We start from the raw sequence: 27,090 nt of genomic DNA on the forward strand, positions 1-27,090 counted from the left end.
CTGGTTAATGGACATTTGGATGGTTTCTGCATTTTGGCTATTACAGATAATGCTGCTATAAAAATGTGCGTACGATTTTTCCAGCATTCATGCTACATATGCTTTCATTTCTCTTGGGTGAAATGGAATTTCCGGGCCATATGGTAACTACGTTATAACTTTTCAAGAAACTGCCAAACTGTTTTCCAAAGCAGCATTTACTTTCTCATCAACAATATGTGAAGGTTCCAATTTTTCCGTGTTCTCAGCAGCACATTATTACCTCTTATATTATAACTATCCTAATGGGTGTGAAATGCGATTTCTCACTGTGGTGATGCTTTGTCTCTTTGCATCTGCAAGTCAGCTTACTTTCTATTTTAAGCTTCCCTCCTGCTAGGCTTGAAGTCAGTGAGTGCTGGTGTTTTCTTCCTGAGGTCACGTCAGGATCCTGGGAGACTCACCCAGGACCTGGGTGTTGGTGGGTCAGGAACAGAGCTGACTGCTCCCTGAATGGTCCGCTGCTAAGGCAGCCAGCAGCTTTGTCCACATGGCCAGTGTGTGTACAGGCCACTCCCCTCTCGGTGGGGAGCTGCAGGGCTCCGTCTGCTCAGGGGCACCGTGCAACCGTACGCTCCTCTGCTCCTCTTTGACCCCAGCGTGGGGTTGGGTCTCAGTTCACCTTGCCCACCGGCCTAGGATCTAGCTTCCTTTAGTCCCGAGGCAAATCTTCTTCCCTTCACCTTTCTCCACAGCCCCAAATCTTTCTTTCTTCCACCCTCAACTGTGGGGATTAAATTGTGGACACAAAAGCCATGAAGGCAAATGTTTTACAAGGAAATAAAATGGTTTCCGCCACACTATGTCTTTCCTCCTGGCCAGTATTCACGGAACCTGCTCCTGCCTGTGTGTGGGGAACTGAAAGTTTCGGGATAGGACAGGCCCTCATCTGTCTTCCTTTAAGTGATGCTACGCACACACCGAACCCCTGGAGTGTGGGGAGCGGACAAGGAAAGGTACCATCTCAAGAAGTGCTGAGTCATATGTGCTTTTCCAATTGAACTCTTACAACCTTGGAATAGGGATTATTACCCCCATTTTCAGATGGAGAAGCTGAGGCTCTGAGAGATTAAGTAGTATATCTGCAGATAATAGACACTGGTTGAAATAACTGAACTTACCCAGGATTGTACCGTTGCTAAGTAATAAAACTGGGGCTCGCACTCTAAAATTCAAACTCTCCTCCTGGCCTCACTGTTTGAAGGGAGCTGGTAGTTTGACTCCAAACTGCTACCCGTTGACTGCTTGCAACCCGACACTGAATGTTCCCACTAAATTCCCCAGGCGGAATTACTTCTTTTTTATACTGAAAACAGATAATCAACTGCATTATAAACATGAATCGGAGGCTTCTTGCGTGCTCTGCAAGTCAGGAAAAGTGTAAATGTAAGTATGTGTGTGTAGATGCTGTGGAATGCAGACTTTTAAAAATCTCCTTTGAGCAAACTTTGCCCTGGGGGCTTGATTTGCAGAAGGCTCAGGAGCCTGTGTTAGGAGGCCAAATGCTACCATCAGCTATTCACACCTTCCATCAGTTCAGCTAAATTTTACTGGGAGTGTGTTTGTATTCTGAGAAATTTTTCTTGCATTATGGGAAAATTTTTTTTCTTCATTAACAAAATTTTAACTTGCATGGAGCTGACTAGCTTACGGGTTGATTTTCTAAAAGTGAAGCTTATGTTGGTCAAAAGATGATTGCTAACATTCACAGAAAACTTCATTCCAAAGTAGGCAAGGACTAATGCTTTGCCTGTATGACCTCATTTAGAATCACGGTAACAGCTCTCAGATGTAGATATTATTATTAAGCAGTTTCACAGGTGAGGCCATGAGGGTTTGCAGTGCTAAGTGACTCTTCCCGGTTTACTTGGTTAATAAGTGGCAGGACTAGAAATTTGACCCAGGAGTTTCTGCTTGTAAAATGCTCTCCAGTTGGCTGCGGACTCCTTTCAAGCTTGCCTTTGAGATCTCAATGACACGTTAGAACACCGCCTCCAGAAACGAGTGCATGTCCCAGCGGATGACTGTGGATGGAGCGGAAGAGGTATGGAATCTTATTGAGAGGAGGTCAGATATGTGCCCATTAGTTATGGAGTAAATGTGCCCTCCCCCACCACCTCAGTCCCAATTTGCATGTTAAAATCCTAATTGTCTGTGCGATGGCATTAGGAGGTGGAGCCTTCTGAAGGTGCTTTGGTCTAGATGAGGTCGTAGAAAGAAGCCCCCGTGATAAGATTAAAGCCCTGAAAAGTAGAGGCAGAGACTCGAGTGCTGCGTGTTCTCCGTGTGAGGGTACAGGGAGAAGGGAAGCAGGCCGGGAAGCAGACCTCCACCAGGCGTCTCGATCTTAGACGTCCCAGCCTCCAGAAACATTTATAGAAATACATGTTTACTATGTAAGCTGCTCTATCTTGTTACAGCAGCCTTCGCTAAGACAGCACCCTACCTTAAATATCACTGGCCCCAAACTCTTACCTTCCCAAGAAATCTCTTAGGATTATATTCTTTGGGGCCAAAAGGCTTTGGATCCAAGAGTTCAGATTTTCATGCGTATTTGTGTGTGTGTTTATATGGAAGACCATCATGCCTTCAGCCATTTCCAGCCAGTCAGCTTCCACGTGAGCAGGCATGGATTTTTGAACCAGTGCCGAAGAAACAGAACACAGAGGGACTCACCTTCTAGGGCGAGAGGTGGGTGCAGTGAAGGGTGTGCAGGGATCGTGGTAACGTGTGCTCTGCAGGAGGCCCCTCCCTGCTGTTAACTTATCTTTGATGCCGATGGTCACCACGGTATTCTGAGGCCCGAAAGAAATCGGAAAGTTTTACAGATGCGTTGGGAAGAAAGGTCACCCGGCTTGCAGGGATGAAAGTGGCATCTGTCATGACTGCTGAGGTTTAAGCCGCAGCAGAGAGGCAGTTTGGAAAAGGCCGTCTAATTAGGTATCGTTGTCTTGTCAACATTTCCTTGTTTTAGCTTCTTTTCTCACCCACCCCATCAATAGACTTAGTTCTCCAACTTTCAGAAAAATCCTCTGTAAGCTATAGATTTATTTCCCTTTTCTGTAATTCTGAAACGTCCCAGGAATTTGGGTCCTTGTCCCTCTCCTTTCTTCTCTTTGGACTTCTCAGCCCCTTGGGACTGGGCTTCTGCCTTCCCCATGACACTAGGCTGGTTTCACTGGGAACATTAGGAGAAGGAGTGCAAGAAAACTGCCAGCTGTCATGTCCAAGGACATGTTCCTGCCAGTGCCCTGAGCCGTCTGTGGCGTTTGGCCCCGAGGATCCCTCCCACTGCAGACGCTGCTGTCATACTCTCTCCCTTCCCCTCTTCTGCACTTTTTCACTAGGGCTGCTGTAACCAGGTGCCACCCGCGGGGCAGCCTAAAGCCCAGAAGTGAACTGTCTCACTGCTCTGGTTGCTGGAAGCCCACACCAATGCGCCCACGTCCCCGGGCCGGCTCCTCCTGAGAGCGGAGGGGAGAATCTGCTCTCCTCAGCTTGTGGGCAGCACATTTGGTTCTGTGTCCCTCCGTGTAGTGTCCTCTCTACGTGTCTCTTGCCCTGTGTCCATGTTTCCCCTTTTTATAAGGACTACAGCCATATGGGATTGGGCTGACCACACACTAACTTGAAGGCCCCTGTAAAGAACCTGTCTCTAAACGAGGCCCCACTCTGGGGCACTGCCATTAGGGCTGCAGCATGTCCTTTTCTGGAGAGATGTAGTTCAGCCCAGAGCACTCAGCACATCTGTTCTAGTTCCTGTCATTCACCTGGCCCTGACCTAGGAGCTGGGAGTTTAGATATGAAAGTACCCAATGCCCACCTTTGGAAGGACTCAGAGTCCAGTGGGTGGACCAGCCCAGCCCTTGACTGTGTCTTGGGCCTGACAAGGTGGGGAGTTAGCACAACCTGCTGGATGGATCCACAGCCCAGCCCTGGAGATTCCCAAGAGTGAAAGCAAAGGACTGAGAAATCCTGGGAGAGGGAGTGTGACTGTGAGAGAGAGAACAGGAGATGACGGGCAAGGGTGGCGAAAGGCCGGGTTCACAGTCAGGACGAGTCCCCTTGTGCATCTGCTGTAATACTGTCGGCAGAAGCTAAGCGGTGCTTCCCCCTCAGTAGAGGGATGGAAAAGCATCTCCCCACCAGCCCCAGTCTGGCGGTGGAGGGGGCTGAGGGCTGATCGCCTGGGAGAGGGTGGGTTTAGGAGCGGGTGACCCTAGAGGCAGGCTGGCCGGCCCAGTCTAAGCACTTTCTTCTTGGGCCTCCTCACACCCTCAGGTCTGGGGAGTTACATCCAAAAGGCAAAAGCTTTCAGAGAAGAGCAGTGTGTGGGCCTGAGGCGTGGGGTAGCTTTCTCAGGCACAGAACCGCTCTGACAAGCAGAAAGCCTGAGGGCTGATCAGACACGGCCTGTGAACACACTGAGAGGGGGAGCGTCAGTCGCTCAGGCGTGTCCGACTCTCGGTGACCCCGTGGGCGGCAGCCCACCAGGCTCCTCCGTCCATGGGGTTCTCCAGGCCAGAGTACTGGGGCAAGTGGCCATTCCATCCTCCAGGGGATCTTCCTGACCCAGGGATCGAACCCAGGTCTCTTGCATTGCAGGCAGATTTTTAACTCTCTGAGCCACCAGGGGAGCCCACACGTAACCATCAAGATGGCCAAACTTCCAGGGAAAAAGTCACAGACCAAGTAACTGAGTAGGGACAGCGTATTCAAGAAAAAAAGACAGAATAGCCAGTATGGGAGCAGAATGAATGCAACAGAGCTTAAGAATATAAAATACACGTGATAATTACCTTTAAGGAGATAAGAGAAGATACTGCGCTGTGAAGCAGGAACAAGCATCTTTGCTTATAGAAACCTTGGTGCACGTCGGTATGGGAACGGGAAAGTTAAGTGTGATCAAGAATGCCAATCGTGGGCAGGGAGCCATAAATCTGATGTAAAGTACCAATTTGATTCTCATGGAAAGAAAAGAATTAAGTGGAAAAAGTCAGAAATTAAAAAGATTTTAATACAAAAATATTTACGTCAACTAAAAGTGCACAAATTCATAAGACAAGACGTAAGAAAATAAGCAGATATAGCAATATATATCAAACACATTACACGATCACATATTGGGCAGTTGCTGGAAATGAGAATAGGGATTCCGCAAAGGGGTGAACAATTAAGAAGAGGAACTCAGCTCTCCACCTCTCTTCTGCCTCTCTGACTGAACCTTCCTAGGCCTCTGCCTGGTTCCTTTTCCTTTCAGCAGCGCTCACACACTGACGTTCCCGTCGTCAACTCTTTTCTCTACTGGCTTGGCAAGCGTTCCCCCACAGCCAGGGTGTCGGCCATAACCTGTCGCCCGGGCAGCGTGCCCCGCTCTCTCCTGTTTCTGCACCTCTGGTTTTGTAACGCACGCGGGCCAGTTTCCCCCGCCCTTGGTCTCCAAGGGCAGCGAGCCCAGCTCCAAGTGTCTGAGCTCGCACAGAACAGGTCTACAGACATGGTGGCCAGAAGCCTGTTTTGGTTTCCAAGCTTCTAAACTTGTCTGTAGTTTCAGATGTGGTTCAGCTCAGTCCAGCCGCTCAGTGGTGTCTGACTCTTTGTGACCCCATGGACTCCAGCATGCCAGGCCTCACTGTCCATCACCAATTCCTGGAGTTTACTCAAACTCATGTCCATCGAGTCAGTGATGCCATCCAACCATCTCAGATGTGGTACCTTTAGGCAAAATGATACGAGGCAGAAGAAGGTACAGTTCCGACAGAGGTCAAGCATCCTCCATGTCATGGTTTTCCTAACAACTGGCTGAGACTTCCTGCTGCTTCAAATGAACTGCTGGAAATGGCCCTGCAGGGCTTTGAAGAGGTCTGCTCAGGGTGTTGTCAGACTGTCTTTGGGCTGGTTTGTTATGACATACGTGGTGCAGTGGGCTCAAGCTATACGTACAAACATTTCAGGTTGAAATAAATATTAGCTGTCAAAGAATTTTATGGTTATCAGACTCTTCAGAGCCCTTCCCTTCCAAGGGAAGGTTTAGGAATGGGCTTCTAGCCTGCCTACCTCGCTTTGGTTAAAAGCAGAGTGCGTCTCTTTCTTACTACAGATGATTCAAACAAACAAACAAACAAGCAGCAGGCTCCCCTGGTGGTAAAGAATCAGCCTGCCAGTGCAGGAGACACGGGTTCAATTCCTGAGCCAGGACGACCCCACATGCTGTAGAGTAACTAAGCCCGTGCACCACAGTGACTGAGCTCCGCCCTGCTGAGCTGCACTCCTGAGCCCCGCAGCCCCAGACCTGTGTCTGCAGCCAGAGAAGCCCCTGCAATGAGAAGCCTACCAACCACAACGGGAGAGAAGTCCATGCGGCAACAGAGACCCGGCACAGCCAAAAATAAATAAACAAAATTATATAGTAAAAAAAAAAAAAGCAGGGTGCTTGAGAGGATAGACCCTGGAGCTGGGTCCTGCCCCTGATCCACCATGCATGGTGGATAAATAAATAAATAATATTTATTTGTGACTGTGTGGAAATTTCTTAATCTCTCTGTACTTAAGTTTATGTCCCTGTAAAAGGAAATTTGTAACCAGACTTCACCTCATAGGATTTTGTGAGGATTAACATGAGTAAAATACACGTGAAGTAAAATATGGGTTTAGAACCAAGATATCCTTAGAGTACATGCTCAGTGGACACTCTTGTTGCTGTTGTCATTATGATTTATTTCAGATAACAGGGTATCTGTTCTGTTCTGTTCAGTTGCTCAGTCGTGTCTGACTCTTTGCGACCCCATGGACTGCAGCACGCCAGACCTCCCTGTCCATCACCAACACCCAGAGCTTATTCAAAGTCATGTCCATCAACTCTGTGATGCCATCCAACCATCTCATCCTCTGTCGTTCCCTTCTCCTCCCGCCTTCAATCTTTCCCAGCATCAGGGTCTTTTCCAATGAGTCAGCTCTTCGCATCAGGTGGCCAAAGTATTGGAGTTTCAGCTTCAGCATCAGTCCTTCCAATGAATATTCAGGACTGATTTCCTTTAGGATGGACTGGTTGGATAAAACTTGATTTGAGAATGAGATTTTTATAAAAAGTTTAGGACTTACACTTTGCAGTTCTTCCCATAATTTCACAAAGGGGGAAGCTGCGATTCAGTCATAATCACAGAGTTAGTAGGAGACTGAGATCTCGGAGCCCCTGACTCTTCATATGTGCTCTGTCCCCCCCAGCCCCCGACCTTTACCAGCTTTGGACACCCTTGTTCTTTCCCTGCAGTCATCGTTATTCCACAGACGACAAGTGACAAGAAATTATCCAAACTGGCATAAGTGGAGGAAGATTATATCGAACCTTGCTCATCCCAAACCTACTAATGTGTATCTTCTCAGCTTAGCATCTCCCAACACCTTTCCAGGAAAAGCTCCTTCTTCCTGTTAGGACAAAACTCCAGCCACTCACTCTCATGCTCTTCTTCGTCCAGCGTGCAAGTTTTTGGACCAGTTGCTGTAGCCAAACGACACAAATGCTCTGACTGCCCAGGAAGGGATCAGTGCCCACTTCTTGGACTGCACAGTGGGCCGGTCCTCAGCGCTTACTACGGTGGGGTTGAGTGCGAGAGAAGTTGTGTCCACAGGAACACCGAGAAAAGAGAAGTGTTCACTGGGGAGGCACAGACGCCAGAAGCCCTCCTTATTTCTGAAAATCGGTGTAACCTCGGAAGAACTGAACACTTCAGAGAAGGCAGTCCTGTGCCTTAAAAGATCTGGGCCAGTCCAGGGTACACGACAGAACAGCTCCCCGCTGGAGAGGTCCAGGCCACCCTCGCCCTCTGCCCTTTGCTCCTGCGTGCCTGCTTATCTCCCACTCTTTTCTTTCAACCGAAGATTGAGATGTTTAGGAGCGTAAACTCATTTTCTAAATGAGCATCTAAACTGCAGAATGGACTGGGAAGACAGGTTGCATTTTAGGGGATTTTACATTGCCAGCAATTTTCCCTGGGTGTGTCAGTGCTGCGTTGTCATTTGAGCTATTGTATGTTTGAGAGTCTCCAGGAATATAGCATTTCCCAGGCGACTGCTAAGTGGGGTAAGCCACAGGGATGCTAAGTCCCAAGTGCCCAGGCTTTCTTTCCATTCCTAGTGTAATTCTGTGGAAGACACTGGCCTCCAAGTCCCTAAAGACCCCAACCCAGCCTTGGAAATTGAACCTCTCCCCTTGGGCCATCATCACAGTTAAAATGACTTGAAGTGCCCCAGTGGAAGTTTAGAAATTCAGTCTTTAGGGAAAGAGGAGCAGACACTTCCCTCGGCCGGTCCTTATTTGTAGAATTTTCCCTGCCTGCCCTGACTGCAAAGCCGCAGTGAGGAAAAACCTTCTCTTTATTATGGTGAGCTTCTGATGCTAATCTATGGCAGTCAAGGTGGTTTGCAATCTATTTAAATTAAACACGATGCTGCACCGCCTCCCTGAAGAGTCTCTAGCACCAAGAAAGCACAGTTTCTCAGATCTAATAAACAGCTAAGCAAATACATGCTTTTGCACACTGATACCACTTGAAATCTCTGTATTTTCATACGTTTGCTCCATACTATTGCAGAGGCAGCTATCTGTACTTATTTGTGCATGAGTAATTCCTCCAGTTTCCTTGGAAGGAGAGCCAAAGGCAGACATTGGCTGCTTCTCTGCAATCTCTATGTGTACACAGGGATCTATAAATGTGAATGCTCTTACTTGCAGAGTTTGAAAATAAAACAACCAAATATTATTTGAATGAAACTGGCCTTGCTTTTAATTCACAGCAGCTCTCTGGAAAACATGCTAATAAAACGACTGTAACAACCACGTGTTTCTTGGGCAACATCGGTATAATTAGCCCTTTCAAGAAGAGAACAAAACTGTGTTGGAAACCTGATTTGAAATAACAAACACCTACGTGCAGTGATGCAGTTTTGGGGGTGGGGGACTGTTTTTTCCCTCTTGCTTTTCCTTCCTGGTAAGACATGATTTTATGCCTTTATTCCCCATTCAGTGATCATAATGGTCTTGGCATAAATTTTGCCCGGTGGGTGAAACACCGCCTCTCTGGGTACTTCTTGTTGTTTTGGAGGATTTTCTTGGAAAGAACCAAACCCGTGGTTTCCTTAGAGGGCTGCCTGGAAAGTGAGGGGTCCCTGCCCAGCCAGGCTCCAGACAAGTGTCTCTGTCTCTTCTTGCCCACCCCACTCAGTGACTGTGACTCCCTCTCCCCTCAATTTGCAATCTCTTCCTGTTCAAGAAAAAGATGCTGTAAGAAAGGGCTTTCAGAGTCAAGAGAGGTCTGTGAGGCACCTGAGAAGGCTTTAGGGGAGAGTCCTTGAAAGAGTTGAGCTAGGACTCTTAATGGATGCTTTGGAACTGTGGTGCTGGAGAAGACTCTTGAGAGTCCCTTGGATGCAAGGAGATGCAACCAGTCCATCCTAAAGGAGATCAGTCCTGGGTGTTCATTGGAAGGACTGATGCTGAAGATGAAACTCCAATACTTTGGCCCCCTGATGGGAAGAGCTGACTCATTGGAAAAGACCCTGATGCTGGGAGGGATCGGGGGCAGGAGGAGAAGGGGACGACAGAGGATGAGATGGCTGGATGGCATCACCAACTCGATGGACATGAGTTTGGGTAAACTCCAGGAGTTGGTGATGGACAGGGAAGCCTGGTGTGCTGCGGTTCATAGAGTTGCAAAGAGTCGGACACGACTGAGAGACTGGAATGAACTGAGAACTCTTAGCTCTTTGGGAGCTCTTGCCTTAAAAGCTTTGGCTGTGGCTGGAAATTTTTGTCCCCAGTGAAATGAATTCTCTTTGAGCAAGAAGGGGGAGCCGTTTGTGTGTTGGGAGTCCTTTTCCCAGGGGAAGAGACCTGAAGAATGAATAACATGAGCATAACAAGCAGAGCTGGGGTTTCCAGGCGCCTGCTCCAGGGCTTTGGGGAGGCTCTGGGGTTAGGGGCGAAAACACCTCACTTTGCACCTGCCTGAATGACTTCTGAGGGAAGAGCCGCCCTGGCTGATGGGAGGAACTCTCTCTTCACTGCCCGCTTTGCCCCTGGAGCATGAAAGGCGCCAACAGCAAGGAGGCTAAATAACACTGAAGTCCCATCTCAGCACCTCAGGACCGATACTACAGTGTGAGCGTCGGATCCTACTGGCGCGTCCATTTCTACCTGTGATTTCAGTTTCCTCATGAGGGCGCATACCCTGTTATGGACATTAAAGAGGAAAAGAAACTAGGGGGAACATTTGCGCTGGACTTCGGCTTCTAGAAAAACGTCCATTTAACATTTCCTTTGTTATAAGTTGTCCGAAAAATGTGAATATGTTGCAAAACTTTAAATGAAACATTATGCATGAAGTGTCTCCAGATGCAGGTTGCCATCAGTAGTAATTTTTGTTTCCTCTGGAAATGATAATAGGCGTCGATAAGCCACCCTTCCCTATTCCTTGGGAACTTCTAAGGCACGTAAGGATCAAGTCTTGAAATAACTTACCGTGTGTGCTGGGCGCTGCGCAACTGGCGGGCTCTTCCTGCTTCTCATTTCAACCACTGTGCCGTCTCTTAGCATCTACGGTCCTGCTTCCTCCTGCTTCTGGGAATCCTCCTGTGCTGTCTGCCCAGCCTGGAAGCGCCAACCGCCACCGTTCATCTAATAAACCTCTGCTCGCCTTTCACACTTCACCTTGAACTTCAGGTCCTGAACTTGAGTCCAACAGAAGAGGCTGGTTCCTTTGTCACTTCCGCCCTGAATACTCTGTCCACCTTTTGACCCTCCTCCTGTACTTACAGGAGTATAAGTATATTTTATTTTTGCATTGTTTTTGTCATTAGAACACACACTTCATGAGGGCAGGCACTATACATATGTTTTTTCTTTTTTCTTCTTTGCAGCTATCAGCACTAGACTTGGTACATGATGGTCAATAAATGTTTGTTGGAAAAACAACTTGCCTATGACAAGATCATTTATGTAAAATTTTTAGTGAAAAGTCTTTTGTTCTGTTTCCTTAAACAAAAAAAAGACGCACAAGTAGGATTCTGCATCATTTATGTGTGAGAGTTAGGCGGCAAGAAAGGTGAGCAGACACAACAAATTAAAAACCATGGTGTCATTTTCAGTGTAATTACCTGAAAATAGGCTCATTGTCTTTCAGGAAGAATCTCCTGATTGCTCATGGTGCTTCCTAGTTGTAACTTCTAAGGCCATAATCGTGAGCCTAAGAATAAGATATTTCAAAACTGGGCTTTGGCTTTGCGACGGCCCTTCAGTCTGGGCTGTGCGGGAAACACTGACCTTATCCCCCTGGTGTCCCCGCTGCCCTTAGCCTCCAGGATGTTTGGGCAGATCCGGATATAGCCGTCCCGAGGTTTTGATTGGCTTGACGGTGAAGCTTAGACTGAGAGCAGAATTCTTAGTCCCTATGATTCCGTCACAGTGAATGGCTCCAGACTCCCACATGAAGTCCACAGTATAAACCAGTCAGATTCAAGTAAACCCTCTGCATCAACTCCTGGGACGCAGGAAGGGAGACACTGGCACCCAGGGAGGCCTGCAGGTCTGCTGGGCGAGCAGCTTTACCCAGACCTCGTCCCCAGCAGCAAGCACCCTCTTCATCCCTTGGAATCGAGACTTCCCTTTTTCTGGATAAAGGTTATCCCAGCTGCAAAAGGGCTCATTTTACTCTTGATTTAAGCTCAGTTCTTCCCAAAGTCTTTGCTCTATACTCTCAGCTCCATTCGACCTTTGCATTATTAATGCAGTTTTATTTTGAACCACTAAATTTCTTGCATTCTAATCAGCATTTAAACATTATTTTATCGATATTTTCTCTTTCAAAATGTTTTTGAAGCATGTAGTCTATATATGTAGCCTTAAATCTCCACAGATGGTGGTCACACTGAAGCAGATGACACTTTCTAATGGAAAGTTATACCTTTGAAAATATATATAGGCAATAATGGCACCCCACTCCAGTACTCTTGCCTGGAGAATCCCGTGGATGGAGGAGCCTGGTGGGCTGCTGTCCATAGGGTCGCACAGAGTCGGACAAGACTGCGGCGATTTAGCATGTGCACATGCATTGGAGAAGGAAATGGCAACCCACTCCAGTGTATTTGTCTGGAGAATCCCAGGGACAGTGGAGCCTGGTGGGCTGCCATCTATGGGGTCACACAGAGTCAGACACGACTGAAGTGACTTAGCAGCAGCAGCAGCAGCAATGCTTTGATCTAATTGAGGATATGCATTTTAATAACTTACTTGGATGGTGTGAAAATTTATAAAAATAGTAAACCTCCCTTTTCGTCCCCACCCCCTGCCTCCTCTTCTCCGTCCAAGCTTATTTTAGTGTTCATGGCTACAGAAAGAGTGAGGTCTGGAACTAGTTTATGATAACTTCATCATCTTTGCTGCATCTATTCAACTTGCTCAGAGAAGTTAGAATCTTTTCAGCCTGAGAAAATACACTTTCAGACAAGAATTTGTTTATCAGCAAAACTCTCATTAGAAATAAAACTCATGTATAAATCATAAAGGGCTTCCCAGTTGGTGCTAGTGGTAAAGAACCTGCCTGGCAGTACAGGAGACAGAAGAGATGTAAAAAGCATTGAACGAAATATCTTGTACACTCTTATATTTCTGAACTTGTTACAGGCACTGGAGCCTTCTGATGGACTGAACTGTCATCTGAAGCTCATACTGTTTTCTAACCCTGAGTGTTGATCAAGCATTGACTGTATACCAGGCATCATTCTAGGTCCTGAAAGATCGCAAAGCGTATAGACACATTCCTTGCTCCAGGAGCTCACTGTTTGTAATCTACCCAACGCACTTAGAGTAATCCTTGTGAGCGCAGGTCATGGGACTGCGACATGAGGTCACAGAGGGCAAAGCTCCTCGCAGCACTTCGCTGGGTCCCTCTAAAGGGTGTTATGGCAATTTAAGAGATGAGAAAATTTTGGTTTATAATTGGAAACGCAGGCAGGAGGACTATCTCCAAGTGAATGCACTAAGTTGACGGCAGCTTGTTTGGTCTTTGCTCAGGGTCTCCTGTTGTCTCTGTCTCAGCAGCCTCTCTGAATTAGCTCCTACCGCCGCAGTTTTGGTGACAGAAGATGCGATGGGTGGATGGCATCGGCAACTCAATGGACGTGAGTCTGAGCCAACTCCGGGAGACGGTGAAGGACAGAGAAGCCCGGAGTGCTCAGTCCATGGGGTCGCACACAGCCAGCCATGACTGAGCGACTCAAAAACACAACAGCAGAGTTTTGTCTGGGTGTTCACTTCCCCTCTTTCTTCTCAGTTTAATCTCGACAGAGGAGAGACCAAGTGCATCCAGAACACAGAGATAGTTCCTTAGCATAAAAAGGTTGATTTAAAACGGAAACTTAAGATTTTTAAAGAAAGGAAGATATGCTTGGCTCATGAAAAATTCAATTTGTGTAAAGCTTTCTGGAATTAAGCATTTGTATAAATTTGGCAGTGTCTGGGTTTGTTTATTTATACGTTGCGTTTTTCTAGAAATGATTTTAAGCAGACTAAAATGATACACGAAATACTCCAAAATAACATGGATAAGAAATAAAAATGGGGTAACCACAAAGTGGTTTTAGAATAAGCCCAGAGGCAGATGCGAGGGAGACGCCACACACCTATCAGTAAGTTCTCGGGTCTACTACCGACATTGAGGTAGCAGAGAGTAAATGATAATTGGCTTAGAAAAAACATGTGTGTAATTACCATCTCTTTCTGATTTACTGAGCTGAGGTCCTCCTCGGGGATAACTGAGTTGACAGATTATTTTCTGCTTTCTGTCAAACTGTTTGGGAGACTGGAGCTCCTTGGGACAGCAGCTTGTTTTCTTTGTAACTGTGGCTTTAAGGAGTCTGCGGCACATGCTGGGTGCTGAGTAAACCCTGGCTGGTTGGCTGAGTAAATGAGGGAATTAGGGAACGTGCATTAGGTGCTCTGCCAAGTTGGGGCAAGCAGTAATGGTTTTGCTTGGATTTTTAATGTTTTTGTTTTCACTGTGACTAAATGGCATTCTTGGGCTCCACTGTATTTTAATTTATAGTATTATAACTGGAATAAAGATAGGCTTCTGAATTGAAGAAAAAATATTCCTACACATCACTTGGCAATTAATATGTACTACTCGCTCTTTTAAAATAAAAATTTAATGCATATAAGAAACACTTTAATATCTCAGTTTAAAAAGATGTAGAGCTAATTTACAATAGCTAAACTTTTTAAAGAGGCTTTTAAAGGTTGTTTCACATTTTCTAGAATGTGGAATTGGAAGGACACTCCCAGAATTCCTCATAATTTCCCTTTCCCACCTTTGTTCTGCAGATGAAGAGATAGAGAAGAAAGTTGATATTTCTCGTTCAAGCTTTTGCAACATGGTGATGGCAAAGTTTAGGGGGAGCTCTGAGTAACTGGGCTTCCCTTGTGGCTCAGTGGGTAAAGAATCCACCTGCAATGCGGGAGACCTGGGTTCAATCCCTGGGTTGGGAAGATCCCTGGGGGAGGGAAAGGCTGCCCACTCCAGTATTCTGATCTGGTGAATTCCATGGCCTGCATAGTCCATCGGGTCGCAAAGAGTTGGACATGACTGTGTGACTCTCACTTCAGTTCTGAGTAATTACGAATTTTCAGGCTAGAGATTGTTCCCTTTGATCAAACTGTAGCCAGAACAGCATTCCTTTATACCCCTTTGGTCAAGTGATAAGGTTATCTCAGACATCAGTTCAGTTCAGTTCAGTCGCTCAATCGTGTCCGACTCTTTGCGACCCCGTGAATCGCAGCACGCCAGGCCTCCCTGTCCATCACCAACTCCCGGAGTTCACTCAGACTCACATCCATCTAGTCAGTGATGCCATCCAGCCATCTCATCCTCTGTCAGACATAGACCTGAATAAAACATTAGGAATTGCTCGAGGCAATAGTTGAAAGGTAAAGCCTCTTGATGAAAGTGAAAGAGGAGCGTGAAAAAGTTGGCTTAAAGCTCAACATTCAGAAAACTAAGATCATGGCATCTGGTCCCATCACTTCATGGGAAATGGATGGGGAAACAGGGGAAACAGTGTCAGACTTTGTTTTTTGGGGCTCCAAAATCACTGCAGATGGTGACTGCAGCCATAGAATTAAGAGACACTTACTCCTTGGAAGGAAAGTTATGACCAACCTAGATAGTATATTGAAAAGCAGAGATATTACTTTGCCAACAAAGATCCGTCTAGTCAAGGCTATGGTTTTTCCAGTGGTCATGTATGGATGTGAGAGTTGGACTGTGAAGAAGGCTGAGTGCCGAAGAATTGATGCTTTTGAACTGTGGTGTTTGAAAAGACTCTTGAGAGTCCCTTGGACTGCAAAGAGATCCAACCAGTCCATTCTGAAGGAGATCAGCCCTGGGATTTCTTTGGAAGGAATGATGCTAAAGCTGAAACTCCAGTACTTTGGCCACCTCATGCGAAGAGTTGACTCATTGGAAAAGACTCTGATGCTGGGAGGGATTGGGGGCAGGAGGAGAAGGGGACGACAGAGGATGAGATGGTTGGATGGCATCACCGACTCAATGGAGATGAGTTTGAGTAAACTCTGGGAGTTGGTGTTGGACAGGGAGGCCTGGCGTGCTGCAATTCATGGGGTCGCAAAGAGTCGGACACGACTGAGCGACTGAACTGGACTGAACTGAAGGATCTATGTAATTGTGTTTGGCAAATTTTAGCAGTGGTGATATATCGAGATTTTAATTTGCTTGGTGATGGATCTGTTCACACATGAGGTATATCTGGCTTGATTTTGTCGTGATTTACTACTGCTGGTGATCACTTTGATTCGTTAGCTGATGTCTTTACAGAAATTCAGAAACAGATGATTGGGATTCAGCAGTGTCTCCAGCATCTAATTCGGTATGCAAGGAGGGCATGTGTCATATTTATAGGAACTCCGTTATGTTCATGATTGGGTGAATATTTTCCCTGGGCAACAGCTTAAAGTTTACCAGGGAAATTACTATGCATTCATACCACGTATATGAAGGTATGTAATTCTGAGTTTAAATTTCTCCCCCTGCACTTGTTCTTTCTGAAGCATCTAAGTCTTTGAGAAGCAAAACACCGAATGGCTTTTTCTTTGTGAATTCTCAGCTCTGTTTCCCAGCATCCCAGTGGAGGGCCGTAATGGTTTAAGTGTTTGGAAGCCATGGGAAGTGAAAGTGTTCTTGGCACGTCTGGAGCGGGCCCAGTAGGAGCCTGAGTGAGGCCTGAATGATGCTGCTGGGTGTTGGGATGGAGAGCTGGTTTATTCTCCTGGGTCTGCAGGCCTTGTTCTCACTCCAGGGCTGTGAACAAGATGCTAAAACATATTGCTGATCCTTTGCCTCAGGGAGCTGCATCAAGGCTTAAACTTGATTTAAGCACATAGCACCTGGAAATATTTTTGTCCTCTTCACCCCAGGCTGGATTTGAACTACTGACTTAGAGGTGAAGTGTTCTACAGCCTAGATCCAAATCCCTGGAGTCAGGTAAGCTCCTTCTCATGCATTTTTTAAAATTGTGCTGGGTTCAAAAAAGTGATGGTAAATGTTCTGCAGGAAAAATATGGTGATGTTGCTACTGGTGGCAGCGATGGCAATATTGATGGAATATAGTCTGTCCAAAGTTATCCTGTGCATTCAAAATAAAAAGTGTAAATCCCCCAGCACACCATACACCAAAAGCAAACAGGTGGGCACAGTCTACACGAGAGGAGACCGTGTGGCTATAACTTCTGCAGAAGAAACAGGCACGTTTTTCTGCAGAGGCTTGTCAGCGCCGCACTTCGTCAATGTGTGTTCCACGGATGGTCTGGTTGCCTCCTCTGTAGTGATGGGGCACGCTGGCTCCCATCCACAGTGTTTACCCATCCCCTGAGTTCTGGAGCAGACAGTGGGACTGCGTTTCACACCGGAGGGCTTCTTGACTTCAGCACTGCTTCTGCCTCCACCACAAGGGTTTTATTGTCACTTCTGTCTGGATTCCTGTTTTGTTCAGTCAGTTGTCTGTCTTTGCAGAGTTCACAAGTTTCAGCGAAGATTCTGAGAATGTTTTTAAACCCTTCAGTTAAAATAGATCTTCAAAAATCAACTGGTTATGTTCGATGTTCCTTCACGAGTGAACAAGACGAACTGGATGCAGTTTTGTGACTTGCTCCTGTGCGCTGGATTGCACTGATTCACCTCTGTGTGTATCACTAGGGGCTAAAGCGTCTGCCTGCAGTGCGGGAGACCCGGGTTCAGTCCCTGGGTCGGGAAGTCTCCTGGAGAAGGGAATGGCAATCCACCCCAGTATTCCTGCCTGGAGAATCCCATGGACAGAGGAGCCTGGTGGGCTACAATCCATGGGGTCACAAAGAATCGGACACGACTTAGCAACTTCACTTTTCTCATTAGTATCAATCCACAGGTTACAGTCACTTGGTTAGAAGGGTAAGGCAGACCTAGTAATTCATTCATTAATTCTTTCATTTAATCCAGAATTTATTGAGCAGTGATGTGTCAGGCCTTGGGCTGGGTTCCAGGCATAAAACATATGAAAAAGCACCATCCTTGTCTTCTAGAAGCTTCTGCATGTTCCCTTCTGGTGGAAGCTTGCAAAACCTAATACTGCAAAGTGAATGTGTACAAAGCATAGATGGGGAGGCAGGGAAGGGTGGTGACGTCTGCTTGCACTTTAACAGGAATAGGAAAAGTTTTAAAAATGAGCAAGAATTTAAGATGTGAAAAGAACAGTGTTTTCCGCAGTGGTGAAGGAGAATATTGGAGTATTATTACCACTGTTCTACAGATGAAGAAGCTGAGGTTAACACTAAAACACTTCTCAAGGTCACAAGCCTGCCAGATAAGATTTCAGGTACCTGGACTAAGAGGTTTCATTCTTTTTCCACTAAACCCCACGACCTCAAGCAACAACACAATTGAATCTTTCAAATCTTCCTAATTGTGTAAAAGCAAGAGGCATATATGTTCTTCTTGCTTGAGTAAGAGAAGGAATTCAAAGTCTTAGGGACAGAGAGAGAAGTTCAACTTGTATTTGTAGTTTTTACTTTGTATTTTGACTGATATATAAACCGCATATAATAATGTCTCAATCTTAAGTGCGTAACTTGATGAATTTTTACAAAGTGGACATATCCATAATCAAGGATTAGAGCACTATATAAGCCTCTCCACAGTCTTCATCTGTTAGAAACTATACAACCTACAAATTAACCACTATTCTCTCTTCTCTGCAAACAAGTTAGTTTAACACGTTCTTTAGTTTTATAAAAATAGACTCACATGATATATGCTCTTTTGTCTCTGGCTTTTCCCTCAACATTATGTCTGTGAAATTCACCCAGGTCACAGCTTGTGGTAGTAATTTTATTTATTACTGTGCTAATAATATGCCATCGTAGGAATATACCACATTTATTTATTCTCTTATCTATGAATGTTTGGGTTGCTTTCAGTTTGGGTCTCTTATGAAATAAAGCTTTTAGGAACATTGAACACATGACTTAGGTACACATTTGGTACACATGTCTGCATATTTCTGTCAGGTATACCCCTAGGAGAAGAATTTCTTGTTCGCAGAATATGCATCCAGCTTCGACAGTTACTGCTACATGGTTTTCAATACAGTCCAAGTTTGCATTATCTTTTTTATGACTAGCAATTTGCTTGAGTCTTGTTTAGTACATCTTTGCTTGCCCCAGGAAGGCACTGGCACCCCACTCCAGTACTCTTGCCTGCAAAATCCCATGGATGGAGGAGCCAGGTGGGCTGCAGTCCATGGGGTCGCTAAGATTTGGGCACAACTGAGTGACTTCACCTTCACTTTTCGCTTTCACGCACTGGAGAAGGAAATGGCAGCCCACTCCAGTGTTCTTGCCTGGAGAATCCCAGGGACGGGGAAGCCTGGTGGGCTGCCGTCTCTGGGGTCGCACAGTCGGACACGACTGAAGCAACTTAGCAGCAGCAGCAGCAGCAGCTTGCCCCAAGAAAAGATGAATATATTCTTGGTATATTTTTCTAGAATTGTTCTTTTTCACATTTACATCCACAATCCATCTGGAGTGGAGTTTTGTGTATGATGTGTACTAGGGTAAAGCTGCATTTTCCTGCCATGTGTGTGCAATAGATCTGGTGCTAATTTACTGAAAAGACCATCTTTTTCCTACTCTATTATAGTAGTACTTTAGTCAAAAATCAGGAGATCATGCAAGCATGATTCTGAGTCTCCGTTCTCCACTCTGTTTCATTGATATCTAATTGTCTATCTGTGTGCTAAGACAATGCTCTTCAATGACTGAGTATTTCTAATGCCTTAATATCTGGTACTATGAAGCTTCTCATTCTGTTCTTCTTCAAGATAGTCCTGTTCTTGGCTCTTGCCATTTCTATAAATAAAGCTGGAATTTTAATTGGGATTATACTGAACCAGGTTGGGGAAAACTGAAGTTTTATAACAATGATTATTCCAATCCATAAATGTGAAACATCCTTCTATGTATTTAAGTATTAAATTTCTTTCAGTATGCTTTTTACTTTTCTGTATGGCAGTTTCACACATTTTTCCTTTAATTTATTTCTAAGCATTTGATGATTTTTTTATGCTATTGTACAAGTTCTGACTTAAAAATCCTTCCTAATTACATGCTACTATTATACATAATTTACTGATTGTTAATATTGAGTTTATATTGGGAAACGTTGTTAAATTTATTACTTTGTTGGCTTTAGTTTCAGAAGTTTACGATGCACATAATTACATCATCAGTGAATAAGAACAGTTTTCTTTCTTCCTGCTGTAGACTGGATGTTTGTATCTCTCCCTCTAAAAACTCATACACTGAAGCCTAACCCTTAATGGCATAGTATTAATAGTGGGAAGAGGGGCCTTGAGGAGGTGATGAGGTCCCGAGGGTGGGCCTCTGTGAATGGGGTTAGTGCCCTTGTGAAAGAGACCCCAGGGAGTGCCGTCTACCTTCTGACCTGGGATGACCAGGCTGCAGGCCCTCACCAGACCCCGTCTCCCAGTTTAAGGTTTGGACTTTCAGCCTCCAGAACCGTGACGAATAGTTTACTGTTTATAAGCCACCCAGCCTGTGGTGATCCATTACTGCAGCCCAGAGACTGAGACACTGCAAGACTTACATGTTCTATTGCTATTCCCTGTTTCACTGCCTAGCGCCTCCAGTGAATGGCAGAGTCAGGAGTAACTGACATCCTTGTTTTGCCCCTGATCTTAGGCAGGAAGAGTTTTTCACATGCCACTACAGAAACCTCCCATGACACCTGGCATTTATTGTGGAAGGCTTCCCTAAGCCATAATCAGATTAAAGAGGCTGCTTTCTGTCTCCAGCTCGATAAGGGTAGAGTGTCTACTAGGCAGATGACTCACCCTTTCTTCTGGGAGGAGCAGATGAAAAGTTGGCAACAAGTTCTGGAGATGCTATTTCAGAACCGCAGCAACAGGGGAACAGGGGGTTTGCCCATAACGAACAAGCAGAGAAAAGAGGAGAGAGGCCTACGCAAGCATCGACAAAGGAATTCCTCCTCTTTCTTTTCCTTTCCTGAGTCACATTTCTCCTTTCATCAGCCTCTCAACTGGTCTGACCCCTCCCAACATTCTTGTATCTTTTTTCTCCCTAATTTTCACTATAGATGGCAGTTCTTATGTGCCCCAGATAAAATGAATTGAGAAGCACTCTTCTAGTCTAATCACTGTCCCCGCTGGTCAGAAGATCACTTCTAACTTGCTGGGTGGTGACCGGCGACCAGCTGAGCCAGTCCTGTCCCATGGGCCCCTGCAGCCCATGCCCTTTGACCTCGTGTCCAGGGCAGCGAGATACGCTCTGGTGTTCACCACACCCCTCTGGACTCTGTGTTCCAGCCCCTCGAATTTTCTAAGAGCAGCTGTGCCATTAGAGTCTCCGTGATTAACAAAGTATCTAGCCATTCCCCAGGAACCTTCTAGACCTGCCTCTCAGGAGACATCTGATGGATCTCTGCTTCACAGATGGTTTATCAGGACATCAAGTAATAACTTGCTCTTCTGTCTCCACTCTCCTGGGTACATTTTAGAGGGAAAAAACCTCCAGGTCATATGATAGGTGTTTCATCTTTGTTAAGACAAGCACCTGGCCATGAATCTTTATCCTGTTCGCTGCGTGCTGAACCAGCCTGTCCCTGGGTTCACTCTGAGAGCCTGTAACTCCACATTTGCTTTAGCTCGCTTACAAAAACTCGAGATTATTTATTTTCTCTGTGTATATTCTTGGCATATTTCTGTCTAGAGGAAGAGCAAAATCAATAAGTCCTAGAGTTTTATTAAGTTTCTCAAAGAGCAGGAAATCTGATCTGTTGGCTGGAGTTGGTTAATCGCCATCCTGTATGAATCCATTTTGGGACGGTGGTTTTTCCTGCTCGTTTTTCAGTTGAGGTTAGTAATAGTGTTGTCTAACTTGAAAACCCCATTTAAAGAATAATTGTTGCTCCTGGCTACATAGCAATGCCTCTTAGTGTAGCTCTAAGCCGCCAAAGATAAAGAACATTTTCCTACACAAATATTCTGTCTTTTTTGTCTGCCACGTGCTATCGTTCAATCTCTCTTCTGTTTCCTGTGGGTCTAATTGTGGCAATCTTAGCTCCCACTTTAGGATTTACTGGTTTGATCTCAGGCTAGTCAATCCTAAAGGAAAGCAGCCCTGAACACTCATTGGAAGGATTGCTGAAACTCCAATATTTTGGCCACCTGATGTGAAGAGTCATCTTATTGGAAAAGACCCTGATGCAGGGAAAGATGGAAGGCAAAAAGAGAAGGGAGGGGCAGAGGATGAGATGGCCGGGTGGCACCACTGACTCAGTGGACGTGGATTTGAACGAGCTCTGGGAGACAGTGCAGGACAGAGGCTGGTGTGCTGGAGTCCATGGGGCTGCAAAGAGTCAGACATGCCTTAGTGACTGAACAATAATAGCGACTAGCTGCCGCTTAGCCTGCTTTGCGACAGAAGTCAAGGGAGAGCCCACGACGTTTACTCACTTTAGGTCTAACATGGCGGGTTCTGTATGAGAGGCTTGGGATAAAACTAAGCAGGCAGTCCCCGGCTGCCGCGCTCCGTGGGAGGAGACCAGCAGCTTGCACAAACCCCGCGAGCATGGCTGCGCTTTGCCGGAGCCGTTCTCCTTGCAGCCAGTCAGCTGCTTCTCCCTCTCATCTCCATGGCTATTCTGAACTTTCATGACTGTCCAGACTCTGCCCCATTGTCTCCTGCTCTCAGCATGTATACCCACCTTTTTATTCATTAAGAAAGATAAGGAATCATTCCCTCCACAATCCAAACCACCCACACAATGGATTTCCACCAAGACTCACGCTTTCCCAGTCTTTCTTGCTCACTGCCAAAGTCGGATTCATCTGTCCGGTCACCTGCCCTGGAGTTTGCCTTGTGACTTGACCCAGACCCTGGGCCATCAGTCATCTACCAGGTATTGTGTGCTCCCTTCAGATACACACATGTCCTTTAAAAAAAAGTCCTCTGACCCCGTATCTCCCTCTAGCTACTGTTGGATGTCTCTTAACCTTTGCAACCAAACTTCTTGAAGAGCCATTTACATTCCCAGTTCCCTTCCTCACTGGCCGTTTACGGCTCATCTGACAACAATTTGTCTCCTGTCCCCAAAACAGCAATGAAATTATTTCCACCAATTAACTTCATGTTAATAAATCCAGTGGATCTGTTTCTTCTTCCTTGCAATTATCTCAGGACGTAACAACTCCCTCTTTCTTAAAGCTCTTTCCTTCTGGCTTTCCTCACAATCTTCTTCTCTGGCGTTTTCCTCTTATGTCTCCAGCTCCTTGCCTAGGTCTCCCTGATTGGCTCTCTTTTCTCGTGATCCCTCTAAAATGGCAGGATTCCTGGAGGGTTCTTCCCAGGTGTGTGTGCGTGCTTCTGCACTGAGCTCCGCAACCCCTCGTACCTCTAAGCAGACAGCTCAGTTCCCTCTGCAGAGCTGCAGGCTCTCATTCGCTTGAACCTCTCTTAGCCACCAGAAGTCAGTATGCTCCAAACGTGTCTCATGGTCCTTGTTCTAAGCAGACAGCTTCTGCTCGTAAAGAGTAGTGCCCAGAGGCCCAGAAGAAAACCTAACCCATTCTGCGTCTTCCATCTTAGCCAGTACATCCTTACCTGTTTTATCTCCTGAACACAGCAGAAATCTCTTCCTTCTCTCTGTCATTATTTTATTTCACCAGCTGCCCATATTGGCTTTCCAGGTCTTCTCAAATTTCCTCGGTTTGACCTGGATAAACCTAATACGCTTAACGTTACTAGAATGATGCTTCTAAAATGTGAATCCATGCTGATTTCACTAAAACTTGTCTATAGATTTGATGAAGCTCTAATAAAAATTATGTCTTTTTCTAAAACACGTACATTTAAAAATATTTTTCTAGAGTAGATATAGAATAGCAAAGAGCCAAGAACAGCTGGGACATGTGAAGAGCAGGGGGAAAGACTTGCTTTAATGATGCCAAGGTTGGTTTGAAAGCTTTAATCAAGGCAATATGCTACTGCCTCATGGGCAGACAGACCGATCAACAACACATAATGGAAAAGCCAGGAGACCCACTTGTAAATGGAACTATGATATTTGACAGAGGGCTGTCTCTTAGGGCAAAATAGGGGAAACAGAAATTACTCAGTATTTTAAGTAGGAGGAATTAAAAACAGAAAGAAGAGTTATGTGAATTATTGAAGGGCCAGAAGTACAAAGGATTTGGACACCGAGTACATCACCTTTATGTTCAGTGCTACAGCCATCCAGAGGGGCAGAAATATTTGGCTGCTGCCCAGAGGTCAGCAAACTGGGACACACCTTCAACCCCTCCAAACTGTATCCCCAAGACAGGCGACTAGCATAGAAATTCTGAGCCCATCTGCTCCTAAAGTAAAATAAAATTGAACTTCGTGCCTCCCTACGTCTGTGGTTCCTCTGCTGTTGTTGCTGGGCATGAATGGCTTCGACCCCCCTACTGTTCTCCAAGTTTTTTTTATAAAAGTCCATTTCTCTGACTGCCTCTAAACCACATCTCAAACCTTGCTGGCAAAGAAGTTTTGGAAATTCAATTCCTAGGTTTCTAGCTTCTGTGATAAAGGGGAGAGCAAGAAGGGGAAATCAATGAGTGCCACGGGCCACAGGAAACATCTAGCCTGGGGTGCATTGAAGATCAATGGAGAAAAAGAAGAACTGCTCGATAAACAGTGCTGAGATGGACATCCGCTCCAGAGACTGAAACAGCATTCCTGCCTCATAGTACACACTAGAGTCGACTGAAGGAGACAAGAACTTAAGGAAGAAAATACAGAAGAATATTTTTTTCTGGTTTTGGGGTAGAGAAAGTTTTGATAAACAAGGTACAAAAAGTTCTAACCATAAATAAATGATTGATTAACTTCAATATGGCTTTCCTAGTAGCTCAGACAGTAAAGCATCTATCTACAATGCAGGAGACCTGGGTTTGATCCTTGGGTTTGATCCCTGGGTTGGGAAGATCCCCTGGAGAGGAAATGGCAACCCACTCCAGTATTCTTGCCTGGAGAATTTCATGGACAGAGGGCATATTAAATTAATAACTTCTGTTTACCCAAAAATATCATAAAGAAAATGAAAAGATGACAAAGTAGCAGAACATATTTATCAAATGTGTAAGCAACATAAGTTTAATATCCAGATTATTTAAATAAAAAAACTTTTACCAATCGATGTATGCTAAGTCTCTTTAGTCATGTCCAACTTTGTGTAGCCTGCCAGGTTCCTCTGTCCATGGGATTTCCCAGGCAAGAATACTGGAATGGGTTGCCCTTTCCTTCTCCAGGGGATCTTCCCCACCTAGGGATGAACCCAGGGATCAGACCTGTGTCTCTTACGTCGCTGGCATGGTCAGGCCAGTTCTCTACCACTAACATTACCAATGGGAACAGCATATATGCAAACAAAACAGGAAAATGAGCAAATGACGTGTAAGTGTATGGCCAGTAACCATGAAAAGGTGTTCAGTCTCTTCAGCCATCAGGGAAATGCAAGTTATAATCAAATTGAAATATTACTGTATTGGTACATATTAACAAGTAAATATTGTCATCTTGACTTTTCCTTCTTATCCAAGACATCTCTGTGTGTTTTTTCTCCTCAGTTCAGTTCAGTTTAGTCGCTCAGTCATGTCCGATTCTTTGCGACCCCATGAACCGCAGCATACCAGGCCTCTCTGTACAACACCAACTCTTGGAGTCCACCCAAATCCATGTCCATCGAGTCAGTGATGCCATCCAACCATCTCATCCTCTATTGTCCCCTTCTCCTCCTGCCCTCAATTTTTCCCAGCATCAGGGCCTTTTCCAATGAGTCAGCTCTTCGCATCAGGTGGCCAAAGTATTGGAGGTTCAGCTTCAGCATCAGTCCTTCCAATGAACACCCAGGACTGATTTTCTTTAGGATGGGCTGGTTGGATCTCCTTGCAGTCCAAGGGACTCTCAAGAGTCTTCTCCAACACCACAGTTCAAAAGCATCAATTCTTTGACACCCAGCTTTCTTTATAGTGCAATTCTCACATCCATACATGACCACTGGAAAAACCATAGCCTTGACTAGATGAACCTTTGTTGACAAAGTAATGTCTCTGCTTTTATCTCCTAAATACAGCCTAAATCTTTTTTTTTTTCCTTTTCACTTTCATTTTTTTAGTTCACAAGGTCTTGGAGAAGATATGGATCAAAGGAATTCTTATATAGTGGTTTTTGAGAGGTAAATTAAAAAATCACTTTGGAAAACAAGTTGGGATTATTTTGGAAATCTGAACATGGAAACACACTCTAACTGAATAATCCACATCTAATCTACATCTAAAATGTAAAATGACCTGTATTCTAAGATGTTCAGCTTATTTTAATTTTTAGCGATTTTTGTACATGTACCCAGAAGGCAGGGCTCCTAAGAAACAGTCTGTAAGAGCTGAGAGCTAGAGGCTGTACAGGCCCATTATCAAGAGGTGGATATACAGGCTGTCTTTATATATCCACGGCTATTCTCAGTCACCCATGAATCTTAGAAATCTGGTATTGAGTAAAAGAGAAGTTCTAAAAGACCCTAACAGTATGACACCATTAAGATTATGCTCAAGCACACAAAGTAAGCAACATTTTAAGATATAAACATTTAATAAAGCTGTTTTTTAAAGGTAAAGAAAAGATAAACACAAAATTCAAAATAGTGCCTTGTCTCTGGTTTATTGAGAAAGGGATGAGATGCTGTGGAGGAGAAACACCAGGGCAAACGCAACTTATTCGTGATGTGTTCATTGAATAATATACTCAAAACGTTACATGTATTGTGTTTGCAACATAAATAGTTAAATTCTTTTGTGTCAGGCATTATATTAAATTAAAAAAAAAGATCTGTAGTCTAAGCTGGTCAGCTTGTTTTAAGAGTGGGACTATCTTTTAATATTTATTTCATTCTTGACGTTTAACAAATGCATCATGATATTTAAAAAAGCTGCTTCCTAGCTACTGTCATCTATCTATATCCTCCATGTGGCCATCCAGTTGTTAAAAATATTCATTTTACCTCAATGCCAGAATGGCTTACTGCCCACCAAAATAGAAAGCAGCGTACTGAAAGCAAATAAATCGGAAAAAAATATCTGATTTACCAAACTGGGAGAAATGTAACACTCACTGAAAAGCACCTGGGGATTTAATGTGCTAACATCCAGCAGGGGAAATAAACCTGTGAAAATGACAAAGCAGAGTCAGGGTCAGTCATTGTGGGTTTTTGGTTTTCTTTTGAAATCTTAGTACCATTCACTGTTGGAGGTAGAGGGGAAAAGAGCAGAATGAAATAAAAGAGGAGGTGGTTCAATGCGTTACCTCCCTGTCCCTCTGTGCTTTAGGCTTTACCCTGGGTCCTCTTCTCTCAAGGTCTCCGGTGTCTCTGCCTGTCC

The 27,090-nt window shown here is 45.1% G+C and overlaps 1 long non-coding RNA gene across 2 annotated transcripts in view; it reads left to right on the forward strand.

Moving 5' to 3' along the window:
* The first annotated feature begins 1,682 nt into the window (after positions 1–1,682).
* LOC147370099 (uncharacterized) overlaps positions 1,683–27,090 on the forward strand; it is a 39,810-nt gene continuing 14,402 nt past the window's right edge. Inside the window, exons 1-3 of one of the 2 annotated variants that reach the window (XR_015168409.1) lie at positions 1,842–2,083; positions 2,617–2,730; positions 6,140–6,468. This is a non-coding gene — a long non-coding RNA (uncharacterized LOC147370099). Of the gene's footprint in view, positions 2,084–2,616; positions 2,731–6,139; positions 6,469–27,090 lie in introns of those variants that run through there. The other variant, XR_015168410.1, reaches the window with a different exon arrangement.

Source organism: Bos grunniens, chromosome 7, assembly GCF_055505025.1.
Source record: "Bos grunniens cultivar Pamir isolate PY7600 chromosome 7, Bosgru_T2T1.0, whole genome shotgun sequence".
Classification (NCBI taxonomy): domain Eukaryota; kingdom Metazoa; phylum Chordata; class Mammalia; order Artiodactyla; family Bovidae; genus Bos; species Bos grunniens.